The sequence below is a fragment of the Chlorocebus sabaeus genome, chromosome 10, assembly GCF_047675955.1.
Source record: "Chlorocebus sabaeus isolate Y175 chromosome 10, mChlSab1.0.hap1, whole genome shotgun sequence".
NCBI lineage: Eukaryota > Metazoa > Chordata > Mammalia > Primates > Cercopithecidae > Chlorocebus > Chlorocebus sabaeus.
Genome location: NC_132913.1, coordinates 18,917,972 through 18,945,466, shown reverse-complemented (window position 1 = coordinate 18,945,466; position 27,495 = coordinate 18,917,972). Strand labels below are relative to the sequence as shown.

Sequence of the window (27,495 nt, the reverse complement as noted above, 5' to 3'; positions counted from 1 at the left end):
TGATTTCATTCATAGGTAAATGGAATTAATTGAATTGACAACAGTTAAAACAAGGTCATAGGTAAATATTATAATCTGATTGAAAAGATGTATGAACAGTTAGAGTGGTTTGTATGAAGCAGGTGACTAGAATGGTACCTAAGTAAAACCATTTTCACAATGTTGCATGAGAAGTGTGGAAACAATATTACTTCTGAGGATGTCCGCTGGCTGCTGAGATAAGGAAGAAAACACAGGTGCAATAAGCATGAGGAATGGAGTGCTTCTGTGATAGAATGTCGTGTTTTCCAAATGTACTTTTAAGATTTATATTCATCTCTTCATTCAAAAAGAAATCACTGCTTACTTTTGTAGTAGGGATTTTTGCCATCTCTGAACTCTTATTACCTTTATTATTTAATGCCGCTCAAGTTAGGTTCACCAAGGATTCTTGTTATAGGTCTTGTTACCTCACTCTTGTATATTCTTATACAATACTCACTTGTTATATTCTTGTTACCTCACTCTTGGCTCATCAACTTGTTTATAAGATCTTTACAGATAGGTCGTGTATCTTACTCATCTCCTCTTTCTTATGCTTTGTCAAGGGGTATCCAGAGCCATTGTTGTAAGTCAAAATAATAGAATATTATGGCAATTACAGAGGATCCAACTTAAGGCAAAATGAAGTCTTAATAAATATTTGTGGAATGAAAAGAGAGGAGGAAGAAAAGAAGGCTAAGTCTTCCAATGTTTGAAATACCATGTGTTCTTTTGGTAAAACTTAGTCTGGCCAGAGCAAAGGACCTCTGAGGGGAAATTAGTTCTCTGCACATTCTTCAAGATGAAGAGACCAAGAGCTGATTTTCATTACTGTAATGAGAGCTAGAATTTATTATTCTCAATTTCAACAAAAAGCCAGTTACCTCCAAGCTACAAAAAAATTGCTAGTCAACTCAAGGTAGGTGTGAATAACTTGCTACTGCTGTGATCTGATGGAATTCTTAAATGATTCCCTTTTGCCCCATGAAAAGCTGTCCTTGATATGTATGGCAGTTAGTATAATTTTAAAAACATAATAATTTTCTGGCCAAGGATCATGTATTTTGAGAATTCCAGTGAAGAGAGTGTCTGTAGGGCACAGGAGTGGAGGTTTGCTTTCTAACACCCAGAAGCTAAACCGTGTGACTGTTAGCAATGCCCACTGGATTTGCTTCTGAAACCATATATGTAAAACCAAAGACCACGCAGAAGTTTCTAGAATTATAGCTGATATCTACTGACATTCTTTTAAATTGTTTTCTGTAAAATGTATGGCCTACTTGCAGGATGGGACAGAAAAGGCAGATACCAGTGAAAGGTAGCTTGAAAAGAAAGTGAGATTAGTATTTCAAATGACTAGCTTTTCTTCCCCAAAGTTAACATGGGTAGTACTTTATCAGTTGTTAATTGCAAACTGAAGAATCACCTTGTCAAAAGACAGCCTATCTTTTCCATTCTGGCTCTAGGTTTTCTTAATTATTTTTTCCCCATTGGTATCAAGGAGAAGGCCATCTGTCTTGGCAGAAATAAATTAATGGCTGCCACTGAGCATATTACGATGCTTGGTTAAAATATGGCTACTCCATCTCTGTTCCTGGCAGCTTAGCCCACTTGTTCAATTAGTTCCCTTTCACACCCATAAAGATTCTCAAATGTCAAAAGTCATGGAATTATTTCATCCTTGAAAGACCTTCAAAGACCAAAGCAACCTATACAGTGTATATGCTTTGTTAAAAATAGCCTGCAGCCATGGATTCACAGGCCAGAGGACCTGTTTCATAGAATTTTTTTTATCCCAGTGACTTAGCCTTGTGTTCTTTTTAAAGATCAAAAAAGAAAAAGTTCCATAAACTTCTCATTATTTCTAGGAGATTCCTTCTTCTGACACACTCATTTTTAAAAATGTACACAACTTCTCATTTCTCTCTATTGCTGAGAGACATAAGAAATATTCTCTCTCTATTAGAGAGAGAAACAAGGAAAATTGATAAATTCAAAATAATTCAGATTATATTAATTCTGTTGAAATTTCTTTAATTTTTCCCTGCATGTAACTGATCATAAGGCAGGATCATAGAAATGGGAAAGTGACCTTGTATTTTATTTTTATTTATTTATTTTTTTGAGATGGAGTCTCACTCTGTCACATAGGCTGGAGTGCAGTGGTAAGATCTTGGTTCACTGCAGCCTCCACCTCCCAGGTTCAAGTAATTCTCCTTCCTCAGCCTCCTGAGTACCTAAGATTACAGGTGAGCACCTAAATGCCCAGCTACTTTTTGTATATATTTTTTAAAGGTAGGGTTTCACCATGTTGCCCAGGCTGGTCTCAAACTCCTGACATCAAGTGATCTGCCTGCCTTGACCTCCCAAAGTGCTAGGATTACAGGCATCAGTCACCATGCCTGGCCATGGCCTTGTATTTTAAAGAAAGCATGTATGTCATAGCACATTCTCTTGGAAAGAGAAAATAAATCTTTTCGGACTAAAACACAAAATACTTGGTAGTTTTAGTCTTGATGACACCATATAACAGGCCTCCTGCCTTAGCAAATCAGCTATGCCTGTCTTCTTATGTACCAAAAAAGAACCTGATACTCATTGTATTATTTTTGCTGGAATACTATGAGAAGAATTGATTAATGATGGTGCAATAGGATTTAATCTTTCAGAATGAAGGCTGTGCTATAAGATGGGGATGCATGATTCAGTTTCCTAGTATGTGAGTAAAGACCTTAGGCTCTGAATGCTTACTTACTACATTCTGTTACTAAGAAGTTAGAATGCAATGACAGAATCATTCGTGTGCATTTAGAACTGGTATGTTTTTATAGGAACTCTGCATCTTTGAACATTTGTTGGGAGCCTTAGAGAATAGCATGTTGCCATTACTCTATAGATAGAATTTCACTCCACTGCCTCAGAGCATTAAAAACCAAATGTCTGTGATGGTAACTTGCTATATATTTTCTTAACCAAATTATTAAATTCAAATATTTGATTTCAACAAACAAAAAATGCAATAAGCCCATATAATTCAGCTTATCCTTCAATCATGCTCTTTAAATATTCCAAGAATCTATTACTTGCTAATATTAAAATCTAGACTTTTTGAATATTTGATTCAAATGTTTGTACTTGAAGGAATAAAATATTTAGATATCTGAGTATAGCCCATATTATATAGTGTTTGTTAACTTTGGGGGCAAAATTGTTTAAACATATGCATTTCCTGCTACAGCATGAAATTCATCCTAAGAATGGTCCATTCTATCCAAGGAAGTTGATTATTGGTATAATGAGCATATTTGTTTGCTAGGGCTGCCATAACAAAGTGCCACAGAATGAGTGGCTTAAAGAACAGGAATTCATCTTCTTACAATTCTGAAAGCTAGAAGGTTGAGATCAACGTGTAGGCAAGATTGGCTTCTTCTGCAACCCCTCTCCTTGACTGCAGATGGCCACCTTCTTGCTGTGTGTTCACGTGGTCGTCTTTCTGTGCATCCACTTGTCTCTCTCTGGTAATGTTCTAATCTTTTCTTCTACAAGGATACCAGTCATATTGGATTAGGGCGCACCCTACCCACCCTATCTGAACATTATTAGCTCTTTAAAGATCCTATCTCCAAATATAACCCCATTCTAAAGTACTGGGGGTAATGTATGAATTTTACCCCATAATAAGGGAAATTCTTTCTATGTCAGTCTGATTAGAACTCATCCCTATAGCACAGACATTTAGCAGAGCATTAATGCAGAACCCCAGCTTGGTAGTTAACTGCTTCTGTAAGCCTGCATCTCAAGTTGTCCTGAATTTGGAGCATGAAGGACATGAGAAATCTCAAACCAATGAGGACTCCAAGGCCAGAAAAGTTTAGAGGAAGTTCAAGAAGTTCAGCTACACAATAGCAGCAGCTGGATTTAAACCCAGGTATGCTGAGTGTGGGTCCATATACTATGTGAAAAATTAAAATTGTCTGCCCTAGTGGCATATTAGTAAGTTGTGTTCTTTATGATGATAAAATAAAGAAGAGTGGGGGATCAGAAAGCAAAATGGAAAGAGGCCTGAGTTCTAGCTATGGCCATAGGAAGTCTGTTGATCTATGACCAAGGCCCTAAAAGGATCTGACAATGTTCATTGTTTGGTATTTATTATAAAAATGTCACTTACGTCTCTCTAATAGACACCTGGGATCGTGGGGGCAAAACAGACTGACAGTATTTAATGAGTGCCCCTTCTGTTCCTGTGGCAGTGAGACCCAGTAGGGATGTACCTCTGCCAAACAGAAGCCTACTCCCTGTCACTTTTAGAGATGAAATAAACTTTATCAGCCACCAGTGTAGCAAAAAGAGAATCTCTTACCTAAAGAGCTTAACCCTTCATTTAAAAAATGAACTGTTTCAGACCCAGATAGGGAACTTATTCAGAATTTCCCATTTTCTTATTAGCTGAGCTGGAATTGAGACTACCATCTTGTTTTATTTTACCAAATTTGTTGTTCCTTTCATTTCATCTCATAATTCCAGTAATATATATGAAAATATTATTTGTGTTTTTGCTTCCAAATGCATCTTCAACCTGTGGTTTCCTGGATCTTCCTCTACAATTCATCATCACATAAAAACCAAGTGAAGGCATTAACTTTCTTTTGAAACATTATCAAGACATTTGTGCCAAAGGGCAAAATCATAATGAAGCTCGATCCTTGTGCTGAGATGTATTCACTTCAGCTGTCTGCACTTGGCCTGGTTAAAGGAAAGGAAAAGTGTGGTCTTGTGAACCTGCAGACTGGGATTAATTCCCAACTTAGCCACTTACTGGGTGTGTGATCACAAATTAAATTCCTAGTCTGAGTCTGCTTCCTTATAAACTACCTAGCCAGGTAACTATGGGGAACAGAAAAAACATATATGTCAGGAGTTTAACACCAGGCACACTCAAGACAGTTGGTAAATGATACCTGTCTTTCCTCTGCTTTTCTCTTGGGACTCTAAGAAATAATGGCTATTTTAATGGACAAAAGGTGTGGTTTTCCACCCTCTGTACTGATTGAAGGCCCACACCTCTTAATTCTTGGAATTTTGGATACTTGAGACTCTATAAAATGAAAAACTTATCCTACCTAGTCCTGACAGATACAGCAATCAGCAGTGTGTTCTCAAGAGCAAGATGCCTTGAAAAACACCACATACTATATAAAGTGTCAATGGGAAGCCTGACTAGCCATTCATTTTGTTTATAAAATTTATGTCCCAATTTCCACACTCTGATTAGCATATAAAATCAATTTTTGGAACTGAAATAGAAAATAAAATATCAGTTCTAATTACTTCACTTAGCAAAGCAATTCTTAAAGATGGCAATAATTTTCATAATAGGCAATTGATTATCATAGTAATGTGAGCAGTGAATAATTATTTGAATTCAGCTTTTAATGGATCTTTTAATGGCAACATAGAATATGCAAAAGTAAAGATATGTATGCACAATCAATATATCATTAGGCAAAAATTTTTATTTAACTTTTTTGTGGTTCCTTGGTCTATACATTTTTTATAGAACAAGTGGCTGATTTAAAATGAAGGAGATTTACAGTGCAGGTAAAATACATACAGGATTAAGGGGATTTGTATAATTGCTGACTTTTAGCTCTCTCTGTACATGAATGATAATATCCAAAATTTTCACTTGCAATTATCCAACTAAAGGAAAGGAAAAGGTATACCCATCCCAGCGAAAGCACCCAGTTAATAGTCAAATAAGAATTACTAGCAATCTAATAATTCAGATTTGGCTTATATTTCTATTGTCAAGTATAGCAATTTGCTTGCTTCAAGTCAGTTTTTTTTGGCTTTGATTAAGAGCGAAAGGGGTAAGAAACTATAACGCAGTGATTATATCTCAGAAAGTAGATTGCCTACATTTGTATCCCAATACCACTGAGACATTCCATGGATACCAGGAAGGGTTGGGCAAGTTACTTTAGTGCTCCGTGTCTAGATGTGGACACTTATAAAATGGGAATGACAACATGCTTGCACAATTGGGCCATATGAAACTTAAGACATTTTATGCAAAACACTTAGCGCAATGAATATCACACAGTTAGCACCCAGCAAATGTATGTCATTATTATAGAAGGTAGTGAATGACCTCAAGTAAATGGACCTGCGTTTGGCTTTCTATTCTCTTTGATTCACAGTAGAGACCCAGCTCAGTCACATGCTATAAAGGAGCTGACCTGATCCTTCTTACCAAGATAAAAAAATCTAACATCAATCAGTTCACTGTTTTCTGCACTGCAGCAGTGTGAGGGGCACCATAATTTGGGAATTTTGCTAATTATTTTCTGGTAAGGCGTCTGCTGCTCCACATGCTTCATTACTGCGATTCCACCTTTAAAACAGGCAGCAGCCTCCTTCAAGGGGTAGTTATGACTGGAGAACAGCTTGATAACCAAGCCCAATCTACATATACTCAATAAAAGGAAATTCTTTTTATATGCAGATACAGAGGAATGGTCAAAGGTAGTGCTGAGGAACAGAAGGAGCATGAACTTGGGAGCTGAACAGTCATGGTCTTGAATCTCCACTTTGCCACTGGCCAGCTATGAAATGTCAGACAATGTATTTAACTCTTGTGATCAATAGCTTTTAAAATCTGGGTGATAATATCTATTTGCTCAGAAGGTTCACTTAAATGAGATTATGAACATAAAAGTGCCCAGGCTAGCATCTGTCACATGGCATGCCCTCCGTGACAGATACTTTACCACCACCATGAGAACTTCCAATTCAGTTTTCAAAAGAAATGTCTAATACGACAGCGCCAGCTTTATGTGTATTCATTTACATGATCCTCTTAAAAGCCCTATGAAACAGGAAACATTATTATTATCCCCATTTTACAGAAGAGAAACCTGAGACACAAAGTGACTGAGAGACTTGGTCAAGGTCAAATGACCATTAAGTTGCAGAGCTGCCCTTTGAATCCAAGCAGGATGGCTCCAGCGTCCACACACATAACCATTGAAATAAACCATCTCTCAACAGATTACTAATGGCCTTCTTCCCTTGCCTTTTCTTCTGATAGCAAATTGAGTCCCTCCTACAGCCCTTACCACAGCGCCTTCTACTAAATCTGTGTATGTACATAGGAGGTTGCAAAGTCTTCCCTTGTGTTTTTAACTTTTTCCCTTCTATATGGAGTGCTTCACAAACTTGGGTGTCATCCTTGCCCAGGGCCATCCGAATCTTCTCTGTAGCATTCCAGTTTTAGTACATGTGCAGCTGAAACAAGCACCTTCCTTGTGTGTTAATCACTTTCATTTCCACACAACACCCAGTGCGGTCCCTCACTATGTAGGTGAGCAAAATAAACATGATATAGAAATGTCGGCAAAGGAGATTTGAGAAGTTTTCTCTTGCATGGTGTTCAGCAATGCAGTCTGATTGGCTCTAAGGACTTAGATATGATTATGGAAAGTGTTGAAAGTAAGTAGGAAGATGCTAGATGGCCACCACTGTCAATTCTACTAGTAATTCAGTGGTGGTTGACAAGGTGACAGAGTGTGGCTAATGTGGATAGTAGCTGTAGAAACGTAGGACCATTGAGTCTTTCTGTGTGACTTCACTTCCACACTCTATTTGTTGAGCTTGTCAAGGCCATAGCTTTTCCTAGTCATGGAAGAAAGCAGAGAGCATTAACACTCATTGCTAATGCATTAAAGGCCTCAAGCCAGGTTTCAAACCCAGCCTCCAGTGACTCCATAGCCTTTCCGCTTCCGATGTATAATACCATCTGCTGACTAAGACCTCTTCAGACTTCAGGCCTTGGGATTTATCTAAAAAAGAGGGAGAAAAGTACCTAAACATTATCATCCCCTGCTTTTTTGCCTGGAGCAACTCTGAAAAGAATTAACTCCTGATCTCCTATGAAACTCTAAGAGCTGCTAGTCAGAGTAATAGAAAGTGCACTTCTGAACTAATTCTGGGAAGGCTTAATTTGTGGAGGTGTTGTATTCATTCTGCCGGTGAACATTAAAGGGAAATTTAGAGAAATCGAGGGCACATTTTAGATTCATAATTATTTCAAAAAAGAGCTGGCAAGGAGTCCTGTTGCTGGGTAATCAAAGTTTCATTTTTTTGAGACCAGAATTTTCCCTCCAAAGAGAACCTTTCGGAAAAGTAGTTTCAAGCAGTACGCCTCTACAGTGATGGATATGTCCGTGAAGGGCTCAGTCCACACCTCTGGTGTCTAACCCTGCATTGGGTATTTTCATGCTGCCTCCCTCTGAGCAAGTCATTTGACCTCCCACCTTGGGTCACCCATCTGCGAAGTGAAGGAAAGCTTCCAGACCTCCCCTAGAAGCAGAGCAAATAGCAGGGTAAAGGAAACACTTATTATTTTTTTTCTGCAATGCTAGGAGCCTAAGGCGTAAGGGTGAATATGAATTTGTTTACTTTATCATTAATCTCAGAATCCTTAAACATTTTCTTTTCAAAGACAGTGGACATTATTTCCTAAAACATTCAAGTCTGAAGCACAAGCATGCCAATAATTCTGTGTTTACACGTTGACTGTATGATTATTGCCTCAATCATTATTCTAAAAACTCATTTTCTGTATAAACAGGTAGAAAATGCACCGCTGAGACAAGTGGTTGCAGAAAAAGATCTGAAAATTTTGTGGGGTTTTTTTTTTTGGCTGAAATTATTATATGCTCTTAAGTATTTTTTTTTTATTCTAAAAATGAGGTAGTGAACTTAATTCTGGTTAATTGGGTGCATTAGAGAGTTGGATTCTGGTTAACAGAGACTTGCCATATTTATTTAGAATGGAATCTTTCATTTGGTGCGTTGATGGTGTTTATAAGACAATTTTCTTTAGCTCAGTGAAAAAAGAAAGGTGCATTTTAAAATAACTCAAGGGGAAATGTTATACTGAGCCCGTTTTGTCGGGGCACTTGACTCTGAAGCTTAGAAAAACAATTTAGATATCCTCATTAGATGTAAAGCTCCAAGGTACTCTCTGAAGTCTCCCTGGGGGCACACTTTTTCTCATCACCCAGAATCTTCTTTCTTGACGGTTCAGAGATGGTGGTGTTAGACAGGGGTCTACACATGTGTGACACACATGTGAGCTAAACATAGCTGCCTGGAGAGGAAGAATTGTAATTCCTGACATTTGTGTAAATAGCATCCACTCCCACCAGCTGGAAACCCATCCAAGAAACAGCCTAACCTCCACGCCCGTGTCACTGTCCTCAAACTGAAGGACCAGGAAGATAAAGGCAAAATGCTATCTTCGCAGTCGTTGTCACTTTGTGTGTGGCAATGCGGCATGCTCCCCCTAGGGAGAAGTCAGTCATAGTTACTGGAAGTCATTCTTGTCTGGCAGCTTTCCACACCTTTAATGGGCACCTCAGGTGACATCAACCTGTAGCCCAGCTGCTATTGCTAAGGTTCAGCCACTTAAAACTGGTCCTGGGTTGGCTGTGTATGCACTTAAGTGGAAAAGCAGTACCCAAGTCATCCCTGAGATTTAGCGAGGACACAATAATTGCTTTCCTTTCAATGGCAGGTGATGCATTTGCCACCAAGGAGCAGAACACGTTGCTGCTCTCAGTCATGACAGCAACAACGGGAGAGGAACACTGGAGGAAATAGAAAATGTCAAAGAGCTCTGGGTTGAAAATTGCATTTTGCAGATGCCATTAAGCTCTGTTGGGAGAGATGATGAAAATGCTAATTGACAGATTTGGTTATGTTTTATTGTCTTTGAGTTGCTGACTAAGTCATCAGATGATGTTGTTTAATCATTAACGTTAAACTTTAGAAGAATCCATCAATTGTTTGCTATTCATCTTTTACTCTCTCCACGAATCTATCTTAAACTATTAAAACCTGTCAACAAAAAAGGAGTATAAATATTTATATTTAGCCCAAGAACTGATAAAAGTCTTAATCAGCACAACACAAGAATATTAATTATAGCCTAAAAAAAATTCTGTATCAGTCAAGGACAATTAGGAGATCTTTTATTCTTTTACCTAAAACTACATGCACACTCACATACACACACACACACACATATTTTTACACACATATTTGCTCATTTTTTAATCCATAAAATGAGAATAATAATAGCACATGGTACAGCAGGAGTGTATGTGCATGTATGTTTGTCTGTATGAAATGAGTTAATATGTGCTTAGAACATAGTATATGCTTAATACTTTATTCTTTTTTTTAATACAAGGTCTCACTCTATAGCCCAGACTAGAGTACAGTGGCACAATCATAGCTCACTGCAAACTTAAATCCCAGGGCTGAAGCAATCTTCCCTCCTACACCTCCCAAGTAGACTGAGAGTACAGGTGCACACCACCACACCACCTAATTTTTTTAATTTTAGTGTTTTGTACAGACAGGGTCTTGCTATGTTGCCCAGGCTGATCTTGAACTCCTGGCCTCAAGTGATCCCCTGATTCAACCTCCCAAAGCCTTGGGTGATAGGCATGAGCCACTGTGCCTGGCCCTCAATATATTTTAGCTGCTACTAATACCATATGGTGCAGAAAGATACATATCAAATAAAGCTATAATTAAGAGTTTTGCAAACTAATTTTTTCTTTTTGTTAATAGATATTATATGCTTGCCACAACATGTATTTTTAGAAGGCAACACAAAACATGCCCCTTTTTTAAATAAAATTATTGATACATTTAATAAGAAAAAAAATTTAAGCCAGGCATGGTGTATCATGCCTGTAAACCCAGCATTTTGGGAGGCCGAGGCAAGTAGATCACTTGAGCCCAGGGGATTGAGACCAGCCTGTGAAATATGGTGAAACCCCATCTCTATGAGAAAAAAAAAAAAAGGAAAAAAAATTAGCTGGTTGTGGTAGTGCATGCTTGTAAACCCAGCTACTCAGGAGGCTGAGCTAGAAGGATCACTTGAGCCTGGGATGTGAAGGCTACAGGCTACAGTGAGCCATGATTGCACCACTGTAATCTCCAGCCTTGGCGACAGAGTGAGACCCTGTCTCAAAAAAAAAAAAAAAAAAAAAAAATCTTGCTTTCTTGGCCACATTCCCTCCAAAATCTGAAAAATAATGCTCAGTATTACACTCTGTATCTTTCACAGTGTCTTAGCCACTGGCCCCTCTGGTAAAAGATTACTGTTCAGGGGTATATCTGGAGAGCCTTTAGAATCTCAGATTCCTCACAAACCAGAAGAATCTCTCAGAATCCCTATTTAAAAGATTCCACAGGCGATTTCATGAAGTTGAACAGAAGCGGGGTCTTGGGCAACCACTCCTTTTTCTCACCTTTGCGGTACGGTGTGTGTCTTCTTTAGCGTTTTTTAAATTCTGGAGTGTTCAGTGGATTACAAAAGGTACATAATCTGTCTCAGCATTGAATGTGATAGATAAATTAATATACTTATTATTTCAATGTGTCATGATACAAATAGTCTCCCTGGTGTCTAACCTTAATTTTGACAATTCCAGTGGGCTTTTAGAGTCTGCTCATTTGCTAAGCCCATCCTCCTTTTCTATTTCTTTCCAAACACCTTGACCATCTTTCAACACCCCCGACTTTCATCAGATTTATTCTCCTTTTCTCTTCCATAACACTTGGCTATTCTTTATTAAGACCAATGGTGTCCTTGGTAGGTAGATTCTACCTGGCACTCCCCTGTGTACATCTCTATATCATTTCTTTTTGCTAGGCCAGCTGGAAACCTGTGAGATATTTAAGGCACGCTTGGTACTCCCTCTTCTTTTAGGCACTTTCCCCAACTCCTCCTCCCTTGCTCCCTGTCCACATGGCTGTCCCCTGATTGTCCCTTGCCCTCTCCACAGGCCTGTGGACTATGAGGTGCAAATGGCTAATAAGGTGAAAAAGGAAGGCAGACCTAGATCTGGATGGCTGCTGTCAGCGAAGCCTCCATCTCAGAATAGCCCAAGTCCTACTTTCATGCCTCTTCAGTGACTTGGTGGAAAATCCGATTCTTCTTTCTGAAAGCGTAATAGAGCAGTATTAATGGCAAGCTATGTGGGTAAAGGAAACAGTTAAAGGAAACTCTAAAGGCCTCCTTAGAACAAATTCCTTTTTATTGTCTCTCTTTTTCTTTATCATAAAAGGCTCCTGGTAACTACAGGGTATTTCCACATAAAGAGTATTTTTTGTCCTAAGATTATGGACACCCTAGGGCAACCAAATTCTAATATTATGATTGCCGCAAGTTTTTCTTTCCATGAAAGTTCCCAGCATTTCATGACATTTCAGAACTGCTCATCTGAGGTTGAATGCAAGTGCATTTTAAATTAAACATGAGGCACTGCAGCTAGTCTACCCTTTGAATAATATTTATATATATTTTTCATTTGTAGATGGATCTGCAGACCTCACTGAATAGGTTAGGTGCTTTCACTCCTTGTTACCAACACATCATAATCGAGTTCACAGTGTCTGATTTTTCCCATGCTTCAATTACGCGTTCATTATCGAGTGCTCTTACATATTTAACACTTTGGCTCTCAAAGGATGTTAAGGACTGCCCGGGCAGTGGAGACTCCATGAGCTCTATCTGGTGGCACGACAAGTCAGAAATTGTTAGTTACTTCCAGCCTACTTCTACTTCCGCCTCTGTAGTTGAGTCTTTGACTTTCCCCGCTAAACTGTATTAAGTTTTAAATCTCTTGATTCTCATAAGAGCTCAGTTGCTCTGTTTAAAACAAAATAGATAAAAATCCCATTCTATGTCAACTTTCTGTATATTGTGCTTCCTCTGTTCCTCCAAGCCTCAACCCTCTATTCTCCATCTGAAAATGACATAATGAGAGCAGATATGCAGCGAATTTGGGGGACTGAGAACAGGATTTGCAATTTGCAGCACCTCCTATAAATCAACATGAAAAAATTACCATAGTCTGCTGCCACTGGGAGTCAGCATGCTGGGATGAAAAGAATACAGCTTTGGAGGCAGAGGAACATTGTTTCAAATCTTGGTTCTACCAATCAGGTAACTTGGGGCCAGATGTTGGTAGAGAGATGGCAGGGTGATAATCATTAAGTTCTGAAGACGTGGAGAGTATTTGGTCTGGATCAACCTGGGCACTACTTGGGGCTTGATAATCTTAGTGGTGGGGGCTGTCCTGGGCATTGTAGGATGCTTAGCAGCATCCCTGGCTCCTACCCACTAGTAGCCAGTACCAGCCCCTCTCTCCCAGGCATGACAAATAACAGTGTCTTCTGGGATACAAAGTCATCCCCCACTGAGAAGCACTGGTCTACGCACTGCATTCACTTTTAGTCTTCACAGGAGGAGCCCTGCAGGTACTAATGTCGCTACTGTCTTACAAAAAATCCAGGCCAGGCGTGGTGGCTCACGCCTGTAATCCCAGCACTTTGGGAGGCCGAGACAGGTGGATCACAAGGTCAGGAGATCAAGACCATCCTGGCTAACATGGTGAAACCCCATCTCTACTAAAAATACAGAAAATTAGCCGGGTGGCGTGGTGGCGGGCGCCGGTAGTCCCAGCTACTCGGGTGGCTGAGGCAGGAGAATGGCGTGAACCCGGGAGATGGAGCTTGCAGTGAGTCGAGATCGCACCACTGCACTCCAGCCTGGGCGACAGAGCGAGACTCCGTCTCAACAACAACAACAAAAATCCAAGGCTAAGGAAGGAAAAATATTGAAGTAATTAATAAAGGTCCTAAGAATTTTAGGCAACTATATTATTTACTAGTTTTTCAGAGAGATAGAAAACCTTAACAAATATTGTTTTCCTACATCCTAGATGGAGACAGTTATCATTTTTATTCCTTTCTTCCATTACTAACGCTGTTCTTGCATTTTGTCAGTCTTCAAGAAAACTTATGTACTCAGACCGACCAGTGTATTAAGGCTATAACCTGCAGAACAACCAGAGCCAGGAATCTGCATTTTTGTCTTCAAAACACTAACATTAAACAGCATTGCCACGGGGATGTGGCTATTAACATATCTTTGCCTAGAATTGGGATTTGAATCCTTCCAAGATCCTTTGTTGCCTAACTGCATAGAGAGAAGGTAAAAAACAATTCCAGATGCTGAAGACACAGCATTTGGTAGCAAGTCTTTGGAGGAACAAAAGGGAAAAAGAAACAGCCCTAGTGGGAGCAGTATTGTGCTTCCATCTGTTAAGCAACAAATCCAGGCAGGAGAAGAGCAGGCAGCTGAGAGCTCGGCCTGGAACTCTAAATTAGATTCCCAGTGTTTCCTCTGCTTGCCCGTCCAGGAGAACTACCTGGGCTGGCTGTAAATACCAAAGTCCCTTTTCTGAAGATTCTCATTCAAAGGGTTTGAAGTTGTGCCCAGAAACAGGTATTTTGAAGAAGTTCCCCAACAGACCTTACGATCAGTAGGGTTAGGAAACACTGAGGTCTACATTCCTGCTACTCAGAATGTGGTTCCAAGGCTGGCGGCAGCAGCAGCAGTTGCAAGTATGTTAGAAGCCGATTCTTGACCAGATTCTGATTCAGTTGGTCTGAAGTGGAATCTGAGATGCTGTGTTTCCAGCAAGCACCCAGGAAATGCTGCTGTTTCTGGTAAATGTACTCAACTGTGAGTGGCCAGGATGCTGTTGAATTTAGGCAGGAAGAGGAGGTATCAAAGATGAGTCATCATTAAATCCTGCTCTGCGAGTGATGTCAAAGCTGTAACAGGTCATTAGAGATGGGGTAGAGGTCAATGGAGATGGGAGCTATGGAATGATAGGAGTCTTTATATTAATAACCAGAATGTCCAGAATTCCAGGTTTCTGCAAAGCATTTCAAATGAAGAGCTGGAAAACGTCTCTGAGGGAAGGGAGGACTATTCTCTGCTGTTCCAGAACTCTTGCTCTGGCTGTCCCCGGTTTACCAGCTCTGTGACCAGCTTTGTTGTTTTTCTTTTTCTTTTTTTTTTCTTTTTCTTTTCTTTTTTTTTTTTTTTTTTTTGTTGAGACTGAGTCTTGCTCTGTCACCAGACTGGAGTGCAGTGGTGGCATGATCTCAGCTCACTGCAACCTCCGACTTCCTGGTTCATGTGATTCTCCTGCCTCAGCCTCCCAAGTAGCTGAGATTACAGGCACCTGCCACCATGCCCAGCTAATTTTTGTATTTTTAGTAGAGACGGGGTTTCACCATGTTGGCCAGGATGGCCTCAATCTCCTGACCTTGTGATCCGCCCGCCTCGGCCCCCCAAAGTGCTGGGATTACAGGCGTGAGCCACTGTGCCCAGCCTTATTGTTTTTCAATCAATGATATCCTGAGTGGTTGCTGTTCCTCTGCCAGAAATGCTGAGCAATTCATCCCTAAAGTGGCCCACTGTCCAGAACAAATTAGAGAGCTGATGATTCTATTTATGTATTAACTATAAGTGCTAAAAAAAACAGCATCATTATTGGTCCTTTAGTGACAGCCATTTGCGTAGTTTCAGCTTTACCAACTCCAGCACACACCATCAACAACTTCTTTTTGATGATGTGAGGCGAAGACAAACATTGCAAGCATTTTTAAGAAGGGGGTCATATCCAAACACAATGTATGATGGGTCCAAGTGTCAGTGAGTATTCAAATGCTGAAGTTGGGAGTCCAAGGCTAGCAGAGATGACATTCTCGTGTTAGTCTCATTGGTTCTGATTGGGTCCAGTGCCCGTCATTGAACCATTTGACATCTCTAGGCAAATGTGATGTGTTAACTGGCTTTCATTCAGGTCACAAATTCTACCCTGGAAGCAGATAGAGTGCACAGAGCTGGCACGGGAGTGATCCCCACAAGGAAGGGGGCTTGGTGTACTCCAAAATAACAGATGCCCAGTGCATGCACCCAACAATAACTTTGAGCAATGCAACACTCCTAAAATCAGTATATGGTTGGCTGTAGAAACTAGAGATGCAAGAGCTTAGGGAAGGCTAGGGTTGAAATAATAAAAATGAGTTGCAGTACTTAGAAATCCCTCAGGAAACATCTCAAAGTTCCTGTACTAAAAAGGAATGTCAATTTCTATCAGAAGAGTACCGTATTCTCAGGTTTCTGTAGGCACTCAGGGGAATATATAAATGCTATCTTCATAAGCTGGAGTCATCTATTTTTCTTCTTCCTTTATGTTTGGATCCATCCTTCCCCAAAGGCCAGAGTACACACTTTGGAGACACAAAATCCTGTTCAAATTTCTCTGGCTCTTTCCCTGTGTACAGCTGGGAAAGTGGCTTAACACGGTAAAGCTATGGTTCTGCATTCCAGTGCCTTCCTCCCTCCCAGGTAGGTTGAATACAGCAGTGATGGAAGGGGACATAGTCCATTTTTATCACAGTTATATCCAACAGCTCCTAACACTACACATAGCAGGTGTTCAGAAGAATTCGAGTGAATAATCAAATGAATATATTTTAAAAGTACTTGGCAGGCTGGATTTGGTGGCTCTTGACTGTAATCCCAGCACTTTGGGAGGTCAAGGCATGTGGATCACCTGAGGTCAGGGGTTCAAGACCAGCCTGGTCAACATGGTGAAACGCCGTCTCCACTAAAAATACAAAAATTAGCTGGGTGCCTGTAATCCCAGGTACTTGGGAGGCTGAGGCAGGAAAATCGCTTGAACCCAGGAGGTGGAGTTTGCAGTGAGCTGAGATCATACCACTGTACTCCAGCCTGGGCGACAGAGCCAGACTCCGTCTCAAAAAAGAAAAGAAAAAAATAGTACTTGGAATACAGTATGTGCTTTAGAATGTATATATATTTTCCTAGTTACACCTGGTGCTCATGTGTGACTCTGCAACACACTTTTATTTGGCTGAAATCAGGCCTTCTTTGTGACATCTAAGTGAAAACTCTAGAGGAAATTCTGGGAATTCCTCTCTGTGCTTCAGCACCTTGCCTGGGTTTCAGAACCACATCTCCCAGCCTCACAACTGCAGAGGCCTCAGAGAGGCTGAGGTTTCCCAGAGTCTTCCTGGCTATTCTGTCTGACTCAGCAGCCGGCTATGAAACAGACTTTCCTGCTTCTGAAAAAAAAAAAAGAAAAAAAAAATCATTTGAAATATTTTTTATGTAACTCCAAGTAAATATTTTTAAAATGTTTTCTCAGTGAGTCAGTTTTGCTTTCACAAAATAAGCCTCAGAGAAACCTAAATGCCACTCAGGCCTCCTGCCCTCTCAAAGTGGCGTGTTTGTGATCCCCCTGAGCCATCCCCGGAGGTAGAGTTCGTCTATTTGCACGGCAGGCCTGGTTTGCGCCTCACCCAGTTCTGGCTTGTGCCGGGATAGGTAAGGTAAATTTCATGCAGTCTAGCCTTCTTCAAGTTTTCATCTCAGGCTTTGGTTGCGGTTTGGAAACCTCCTGGGGCCAAAGGACATATGTGAAGGCAGGTAGTTTTACAAGCTGAACCTGGAAATGAGTATTTCTGTCTGGAGCTCAGAGTCTAACTCACATAGCTGGGACAACTTTGTGCCATCCCAGGAGTTTTGGGGAATTTCTTGGGACATAATACCAAATTGTTGATGCCAGGCCCTGGGTGGGGCAAATGGTTCTTATACTGAGAAACTGAGATCAGCCAAAGGCTCAGGTCTTGTAGGAAAACCTGATTTATAGGTTTATAAATTGCTTGGAATTGCTTGATTAGGAATTGCTTGATTTATAACAGGTGTCCACAGTGTCTCAGCTTTTACAAATGTGATTCGGCTGGGACAGTGATTAAGTTCAATTTACCTCTCTGTCAGATTCCCCAGACAATCACGCTGGTTCATTTATTTGGCTGCCAATAGCGCCCCCATCTCCTGCTCCAACTGTATGTCAAGGACATAGGTGGCACAGGAGAAAGGTGTGCCTTGAGATGCAGTTGGCACTAATGAGAGCTGGAACACACTGAAGGGCAGGTATTTTGTATTTAATCCATTAACTCATGTTAGGAACCAGTTGTATAGTTTGCATATAATCATTCTCTCCTCTTTAACCTAGCCTATCCCTGCCTCAGCGTTACCTTGATCCAAGCCTTGCTAACTTCATCAGATTCTCCAACAAAGGATGAAGAGGAAAACCCTGAGATGCTGAAATAGGATAGATGCTAGCAGCTGGAATAAAAATGTGAAAGGCAAAAGAGCAATATGATACGTAAATTGTTTCCATGATCCATAGAGCTAAGGTTTGCTGAGATCTCTCTTTGTGTCAGACACTGTTAATAATTTTTGCATGCATTTCCTGATTTAATTGATCTTTTTTCCTGATTTTACATGATCACAAAATGGAGTTAAAGAAAATTGCCAAATATCCATAAATTATATAAAGTAAATAATTGAGATGTTTTCCCTACTTTTAGCCAAACTGGGAACTATTTGAAAACACACTTGTTCACAAACGAACAAGTGTCCATTTGTTGAATGACTAGATGGAAGGATAAATGAGGGGTCTCTTACTTGCAGTTGGTCTAGAAATTAAGAATATTGTCTGTCTTTCCATACTCAAAATCTTAGAGGCCCTAAAGACCAGTCCAATGGTTCTCAAAGTGGTTCCTGGACAAGCAGCATCAACATCCACCTCACCTGACAATTTGTTAGAAATGCAAATGTTCAGGTGTCACCCCAGGTGTGCTGAATCAGAAATTCTTGGGGGTGGGGCCCTGCAGTCTGTTTTAGCAAGCTCTCCAGGTGATACTAGTGCTGGCTGAGGTTTGCTAACCACTGATCTGAACCCATCTCTTCATTTTATAAATAACGAAATAGACCCAAAGTAGTCAAGGTCCACATAGCTTCTCTGTGTCCTAAAGTCTCATCCCCCAGGGTAGGTTCTCAAATGCAATTGTTAGAAGAATATTCTGTATGGGCAGTGAAAATTACTAGAAACGTAATTTTCCAACTTTTACTTTTAATGATTTAGTGTAGCATTGTGTTTTCAGCTACCCACTCAGATACTGTTACTTGAACTCTGAGAGCCCAGGTTTCTCATCAGTAATACGGAGACAGACACACTGTTTTACTGGTATGTTATAAAAGATAATTAAGCAAACTTCATAACGGAGTGTTGAAAATAAAGTATCACATAAAATGTAGTTTATCAATTATCTTTCCACAAGCTCGCTCTCCAAGCTTTGATTTTTACCTGCATCTGGATCTCAATCACAGATGATACCTTTTTGTTGTAAAATGTCTGTATCACTTACTGCATAGAACTTTCTTGCATCTATGCTTTGTCTCATTCTCCTAGGCTAATGGTGATGTTTTTAGCAAAGTACTATTTGCATAGTGGGTAGAAAAATATTTGACTTAAGTATTGGTATTTTTACAGGTTGGAAAGACTATGCCTATTAATAAAATCTATTAGCCTGTCTGCTAAATAAACCTTCACAGGATGGCCTTTACAAAAATGACAAATGAGGGAATGATACTCTACAACATGACTTATGAGACAAAGTATGAAATGTAGAAAAACTAGAAACATGCAAATTTGTATAGGAATATGATTTTCGATGTGGGCCAAGTTGCATGAATATTAAGTTTTACCTAATTCATATTGAGCTAAGACAAGGCATGGTTGAGAAGGCAGTACTAGCAAATGGAGTGAATTAAATTGATATTGTTTTGGAATTAAGAGTTCATCTGGCTATCATCCTGTTTGTGTTTTGTCTTGTTTTTCAGCTTAAGTGGGATAATGAGGAAAAGGGTTAAATTCATTGTATGTGGCTAGGGAATATTGAATTATTGAGCTTGGGTTTTAGCAAGAACGAGGTGATTGAGCTATTTATTGAAACCAGTGGAGTCAGGTACTGTTAACAGCCAGCCTCTACAGAAAACTGGATGTCTCTATGGGCAGCCAGGCATTCACTTCCCCCTTTTTTCTTCTTTTATAAAATGTTTCTACCATGTCTGTCTCTTCAGTCTAAGGGATATATATAGTCTTCAAATGTATGGCTTTGGGTTCCTCTTTTTCCTAAAATCATGCTACGAAAACCTAGTTTTGTCATTGTAAGCTTAATATGACAAAGCGTTTGACAACTCTAGATTCTATAGCAACTATATTCTGATCCTCTGGGAAAAGACAACATGAATGTTCAGGTGCAGGCTTCACTTTTAATAGCAGGTTGAAAGGTATTTTTAGGTAACAAAACTGGGACCTCCACAATGATCCTGTGTGGAATAGGTATAAAGCAAGAATGTAACTGAGCCTAACCTAAGTAAAGTGCTAGCCCCACTGAAGGGCACTGAGTCTAATCAGATTGGGTGAGGGTCGGTTGGGGGTGGCTGTGATGCAAATTGGTATCTTTGAGGCTCCGATCTGGGGAGGTGACAGTGGGAGCCCTCTGTCAGTCCTCAGGCAGCTGGAAACAACTTTATTCCTGAGCAGTTCACCTGGGATAAGGCAAGACGTGGGTCAGTGATCAGGCTCACTGGATGGAGCCTCCACTTCTTTAGTGGATAGCAGATGAGCATACGTGACTCCTGGGTTAGAGCTAGTCCATAGCACTAGAGGTTAGGGCTGAGCCTACTCCCAGCGAGGAATTTGAAGCATAGTTAGGAAAACTGACACCCACAGGAAGGGGCAAGCAGCCTGGGAATGGGGAAACATGTGATTGTGTTAGAGTGACCAATTCACCTGGTTTGCTCAGGACTTCTCCAGGATCATCACAGAAAGTTTCATGCTATGGAAAATGTCTCAGTTGTGGCCAAATGGGAGGGGGCTACAAGTGGCCAGGAGGCATAAAAGGCCGAATTCTTTTTTTGTTTGTTTTGTTTTGTTTTTGTTTTTGTTTTTTTGAGACGGAGTCTCGCTCTGTCCCCCAGGCTGGAGTACAGTGGCGTGATCTCGGCTCACTGCAAGCTCCGCCTCCCAGGTTCATGCCATTCTCCTGCCTCAGCCTCCCGAGTAGCTGGGACTAGAGGCGCCCGCCACCATGCCTGGCTAACTTTTTGTATTTTTAGTAGGGACGGGGTTTCACCGTGTTAGCCAGGATGGTCTCGATCTCCTGACCTTGTGATCTGCCCGTCTCGGCCTCCTAAAGTGCTGGAATTACAGGCATGAGCCACCACGCCTGGCCAAGGGCCTAATTCTTACATATCCTGGCAAATATAGCAGACATAGGACTTTGACAGCGAGAGGAGGTCTAGAGAGTCCTCTGACTAGTGAGGACATGTACAGAGTGAGGCAGGAAGAGCCAACATGCTGGAAGTCCAAATTATCTCCAAATTGTCAGCCTGGGGCAGGAAGGGACTGAGCAGTAATTAGACTTTAGAGATATTCCAAAATAGAAGTTTGGCTTTGTTAGTCTGATAAATATTAAATGATAGCACTGAGTCCTTCCAAAATAATTAGAGGGTAAAAGAGTATCTGGCTAATGATAGCTGAGACAGCCTAGTCCAAAAAGCAGAATGCTCCATTGCTTCTACTTCTTGTGATTTTTGCATCCATACACGTGCTGTCTAGATTCAGAGAGCCCTCCCACCCCTTGTTGCAGTTGGTTTCGTTTGACCGGAATGAACAACAATCCTAAAGGCTGGAATTAGATTCACCTGCAGTTTACCCTCAATTTGCAGTCTTTCAGTCATAAAAATGAGGGTTCTTTTCATGTTAACTAGCCTTATTCTTGAGTGTGATTCGTTATTATAGCAAATTTAATTTTGCATGAAAAGCATGATAACTAATTATATAGCATTTGCATACTCAGAACAAATTCCCAAAAATATTTGCATAAATTTCCTGATGTTCCGTTTGACTCTTTAACAACCTCATCATAGTAAATTGCCTTCCTAAATTGATTTAACACATCTGCCTTGTCTAGGAGTGGCTGATTTTCATGAAAAATAGGGATTAGAATAGTTAAATTGCTATCCGCTGGTAAGTGAACTGTCTGCGTTGCTATCCCAAATATGTATATTTTAAAAAGGAATTTCTGTCTTAGGTGACTGTCCCAATACAAAAAACTTACATGAGTCCAGGTGTCGTTTCATATCCCAAATAGTGCATAGTCCCCTCATTGAATGGTTTTAGCTGCATAAGGCTTTGAGAGGAGATACTTTAAAAAAAAAAAAAAAGTAACCTCCCAGGTGCACCTGCATCATATTTATCATGGGTACTTCTCTCGTGCTGATCTTTAAAACGGCACCTACATCATTAAATACAAACATAGGCTTCACAGCAGGGCAGCTATTGCTGGTTTTGCATTATTTTAATTCAACTTCAGTGTTTCACTTGATGCAAAGTCTGATTGCCCAGCCCTCTACCCTCCAAAATGAGATTTTTTGAAAAGAAACCTTGAATTGTTCATCAATGCTGATAGTAATTCAAATTCACTATAGCGTCAAATGATGTATCTTGAAAATGCAGGAGGTGGAAGGGGGCGGGGAAGGGGTGGCTCACACACCGGGAGTGAATGATTGCAATGATCGGTTAATTTGACTATTGAACAGTCGTTCTTAAGGTATAGTGGGATCAGAATCACCTGGAAGGCTCCTAAACCCATAAATTATTGGGCTCCTCCACCCCCAGAGTTCAGTGGACCTGGGGAAAGGCCAGAGAATTTGCATTTCTAATGAGTTTGCAGGTGATGCTAACAATGTTGGTCTGTGTCCACAGTGGGAGAACCGTTGCATTAGATCCTAATTGTTAGGATAATGTGTCTTTGTGAAGTGGGTGTTCAGTGGAGGCTAAGGGTACCATTTGGTCATCCCAGGTAGAACCCAGGGGAGCATACCAGCCACCATCAGGTAACAGGAGCACTGAGTTATTGCATTGCACCGTTGCTCTTCCAAGGATGGACTGGTACAGAGACAGGGGCCCTGGGCACAAGGGCTTTCAAATGAAAAGTTGCTATATGTCCCATTTCTCTCCAGATTTTCCAATGAGAAGGTTCAAAGAATTCCACAGCTATGTTGCATCATGTATTTGGTTTGGTCCCTCAGGAGAGAAGAAACTTTTCTCCTGAATCAGATTCTCCACAGTCAGAACAAAATGGCTTTCTAATTACCTTTCAAACAAGACAGCAGTGCTGTTTACTTCAGGTTGTATCAGCCCTCCAGGTAACCACCTATGAAAGCACTTTTTAATCACAGTATTGGTAATCAATTTATTTCATGAGACATTTGTGGAACTGCTGAGGATAATCTCAAATTACTTCACATACTACAAGCTAGAGTTGAGAACAGAAGAAGCCAAGAAACAGGTTGTATTTTACGTCAGTGTCTTTACTGGAAAAAAGAGAAGTCTTTGCTACTGAGTTGTTTATTTTGGGTGGGGCAGGGGTGGGTATCTTCTACTTCATAAGTCCTTTCTCTCCATCTCCTTAAACCATCCTAAAAATCTTCCCTCAATGATTGGCAGTTGATTCAGTAGGCATGATTCTCCTGAAAGCTGTTTATGCTGGTATTAGAGAATGAACTATGGCATAGGCTCAGTCTCTGGAGGTAAAGTTGAAGAGAAAGGGTTGTTGTAGTATCAGGAATGGCTATTTTCCCACTGTTTCCCCTTTCCACATTCTTTCTTGACAGAGATTGCTAAGATAGCAAACTAGAAAGAAGAGCTGCACAGTGAAAATATACACAGCCCCCTGAAGGGATTCCTCTGTTTCCAGGAGGCAGAAGCTCTCATTCTTACTCTGCCACCCTTTTGTTTCCAGCTTGGCCTTTTCATGGTCAGATGTCAAGATCTGAAATAAGGATTGTCAGCCAGATGGGTCCTGCTTTGCACCTATACCCATTATATGAGTCCTGGTGTTGGCAATGGGCATCACATTGAAATACCAATTAACCAGTCCTCACAAAGCTAAGTGTCTTTCTATAGAGTTGGCCTCTTTGTGGAAGATGTTGGACAAGTTCAAGTGTTTTCAGCACTAAGTCGGCTACAGCTGGGGAAGGATGCCTGGTTCTCCACATAACATTAGAAGCCCTCTGAGTTGGCAGCCCTGACTGGAGAGCAGGTTCTGTTGAATAGGCCTACAGTGTCTGCGGGGAGGTGCCCATGAATTCCAGCCCTGGTGAGGCCTCCACACCTGCACAGAACCCAACCCCAAAACCCCACCCCAGCCTCATGGCTCTGCCTCCTTAGATGGAAACTAATCCTCAGTAGAGAACAGCTCTTTATCTTGAGTTCAAACTCTCCTACTAGTTGCTGGAAGGAGGTGGGTGGCCATGGAATACCATACTTAAATATCACACAGACAATTGCCCAAGAGGTCCCTCCTGCTCTTGTGTTCAATCTGAGCTTGCAGTTTTTCCCAGTTCAGTCCTCATCTTCATGGTAATTTTATCCTGGATGTGTTTTGGGTTCTGGTTTTGCAGCTTTTGTTAATCAAATTGAAACTTCTTTCTGACTTCCAGAATTCTTTATGACTTTTGGTTTGCTTTCATGTTCTATATTGGTGATACAGGTTTATTTTTTGTGAGGGCATATGCAAAATACTAGGTCTGAGAAGGTCTCTTTAGGCACTCCATCCTTTATTTCCCGAGGCCTGTGGCAGGGAAATAAATGCCTATGGTCTCCTTAGTATATCTCTTCATATGGAGACCACATTTAGGGGTAAGAGGAAAACATGCTGGTCAGTCGTAGTGATTCACTTGTTCTGCTGCCTTTTTATTGGAGGAAATGCGACAAGATAGAGCTAGTGTTTCTTTTCACCAAGACAAGTCAAACAGTGTTCAACTGCTTAATACGAAAAATAGCCTGCAGCCCATGACAGCCAGGAGAACTCAGATCCGGTCCATTACTTTCATCTTCACACTTTACCATGAAAATAGAGACATAAATGTGATCAGATCCTGGGCACCACCCGTCCCCACCAAGAGGCAGTAGAGGCAGTCTTTGAAATACCTCACTCCAGGATGAATGTTCATTCCTCCAGGATGATTAATGTTCAGTGCCTGTAAGTGAGAAATGCAGTTTAACAGGCAACACACTGAAATCTGCACATCCACGAATGCTTTCTGACTTAGAAAATAAAGTCCAAGCAAGGTTTATGTGTTAGTGCATAAATGTATAATCTCCTCATGCTGCAGGAAATAGCCTCTTTCTTGAGGGAAATCTCTTAAAGATAAATATAAAAATGAAACAAAAATTTTAAATAGTTTGACGGTCCTCTTGTGTGGCAAAAGGCGTCTTCTTGGAATAGGCGGTTCAAGTTTTCTTAAAAGAGTTCCTAGATACAACATGAGGAGCACCATCTGCTCTGTTTCTAAAATGTCTTCATGTTTATCACCTTGTTCCCAATGTCATTTGAATGTCAAGAGACTCCAAGGCCCTGACTCACTTTGGTAGAACAGGTATTGAAGGTGTTTCAGGGAAAGGTTTGGTGTGTTGATTGCATGGTGGTTGTGGCAGTTGGTTTGTTTTGTTGCGTTAAGTCACTGGAAATAACCAGAAATTCTATTTGAGAGACCATTCTCCAAAAGTGCCCCAAGGAGAACTGGCAACATCTTCCTACAAGTTCTTGTTAAAGTTAGATCTCTGGGTCCCATTTTATTCCCAGACTTACTGAACCTGAATCTCTGGGATAGGACCTGGAATGCACCCTTTTCCCAAGGGCTTCCATAGCCCCATGGCCTCTTGAAGACTGATCTTCAAGAATCACATGATATTTATGATATTTTCTGAAAAAGCTTTGTTCTTACTTGTTCTCCCTACCCTTGGCATAAAATTTTCTTTATTCTTCACCTTCCCCCAACCTCTACCCCAAGTGAGGTATTTGGAAAGCCTCCACCACTGAAACTGTTTTTGGCAGGCCGCTAATGACCTCTATATTGGCCAATTTGCGGGCCTGTCTTACTTGACCACTGATTGTATTTAACACTACCTTCTTCTTAGAACACCTTCTCCTATTCTTCCCTCACTGGTCTCTCCTTCATTTACTTTTTTTGTTTTTTCTCCTCCCAACCTCCAAGTAGTGGGTCCTTTTTTCTTTAGTGTAGTTCCTTCCTCAGGTAATCTCATTCGACGTCATGGCTCCGTGTTTATATCCTTACACACTGGAATCCAAAATTCTGGAGCACTAACGACCTGGTTGACATCTGCTCTTTCATATGTAATGACATAGCAAACTTCACTGCCAAAGGAAAACAATTTAGTCAACACCCCTTGTACAAACTTACCCCTTTCTTAGTTTTCCCTCTGTCAATAAATAGCACATTATCCAACAGCTCAGGCCCAAAACCAAATATTATTTTGATTTTTATTTTATTTCATATCCCACATTCAATCCATCAGGAAGTTCTGTTACCTCCATCTTCAAAACAGATTCTGAATCCAGCAACTTAGCATGATTCTCCTGGTGACCGCCCTAGTCAAAGTGACGATGATCTCCTTCCAGTGGCCTCAGCTGGTCTCCTTTCTCCTTGCTCCTGCCCCTGCCTGCTACTCCTTCAGTCAACAGCAGCCTGAAGGATCCTTTCAAGACTTAAGTGAGACCATATGACTCCTCAAATCAAATCCCAGTGCAATTGTTCCCTATGTCACTGAGAACAAAAGGCAAAGTTCCTACAAGGGCTTAGGCAGCTGTGATGACCACCCTCCTCCCCTCACCCCATCTCTGCACTCCAGCCACACTGGCCTCTGTGCTGTTCCTGCAACATGCCGGCACATACTCCTGCCCCCAAAGTCCTTTATACTGGTTTTCTCTGCCTAGAATGAGCCTCCCAGAGTAGCCACCTAGGTTAGTTCCCTTACTTCCTTTAGGTGTTTGCTCAAATGTCTTCAGTGTGGCCTTCCTCCAGCAGTCTATGTTAACACCACCCCTCTACTTCAGCCCTTCCTTTCCTCTTCTGTGTTTTGTTTTTCCACTTACCTCCACTTATTTTGTCTGTCTCCTTCACAAAAATGTTACCTTCATGCAGGCAGAGACTTGTCTGCACTGTACATGGCTGTATTGCCCAGACCTTGAAGAGTGCCTGAACATAATTAGCCCTTGAATATATTTGTAGAATAATTGCATCTGGCATTATTTACATTGGCCTTATTAATCTCTTTAAGAGGACAGTGGGTGGTAATCGGGCTAATCAGTAAACTAATCCTGGTTACCATAATCCAGTGATTTGCAGAGTGGTCCCCAGACCAGCAGCATTAGAATCACCTGGGAGCTTCTCACAGATGCAAATTTTCAGGCTCCATTGCATGCCCACTGAATCAAACTCTGGGGTCAGGGCCCAGTAATCTGTGTTTTAACTAGCCCACCAAGTGACTCAGATGAACAGATGGGAGCCGTAAGTAGCAGCAAACAAATGTGTTCTCCGTACTTGATGCCATAACCCAATTCCAGTGCACTGGTTTCTAGAAATGCCTTGCCACCTATTATTTGCAGGTCTTGTGCTAGTTGCTGGCATTGCAAAGAATTCATAACTTGGCCTGTTCAGAAAAAGCAAGGAGCCTGGCTTCACTGGACTCCCAGGGTAGCTTTGGGGAGTGATGGGAGAGAAAATTAGAACATACCTGGCCAGATTTTGAATGGTATTGATAACCATAGGCCCAGGGGGTC

General features: G+C 40.9%; 1 protein-coding gene and 1 non-coding gene across 5 annotated transcripts in view; one reads left to right on the top strand and one right to left on the bottom strand.

The window, feature by feature from the left end:
• Positions 1-27,495, top strand: part of NCKAP5 (NCK associated protein 5) — a 983,546-nt gene that overhangs the window by 310,201 nt on the left and 645,850 nt on the right. The gene's annotated exons all lie outside the window — the stretch shown is intronic.
• LOC119620597 (U6 spliceosomal RNA) lies at positions 7,216-7,321 on the bottom strand. Its single transcript, XR_005237087.1, has one exon. It is a non-coding gene; the product is annotated as a U6 spliceosomal RNA (small nuclear RNA).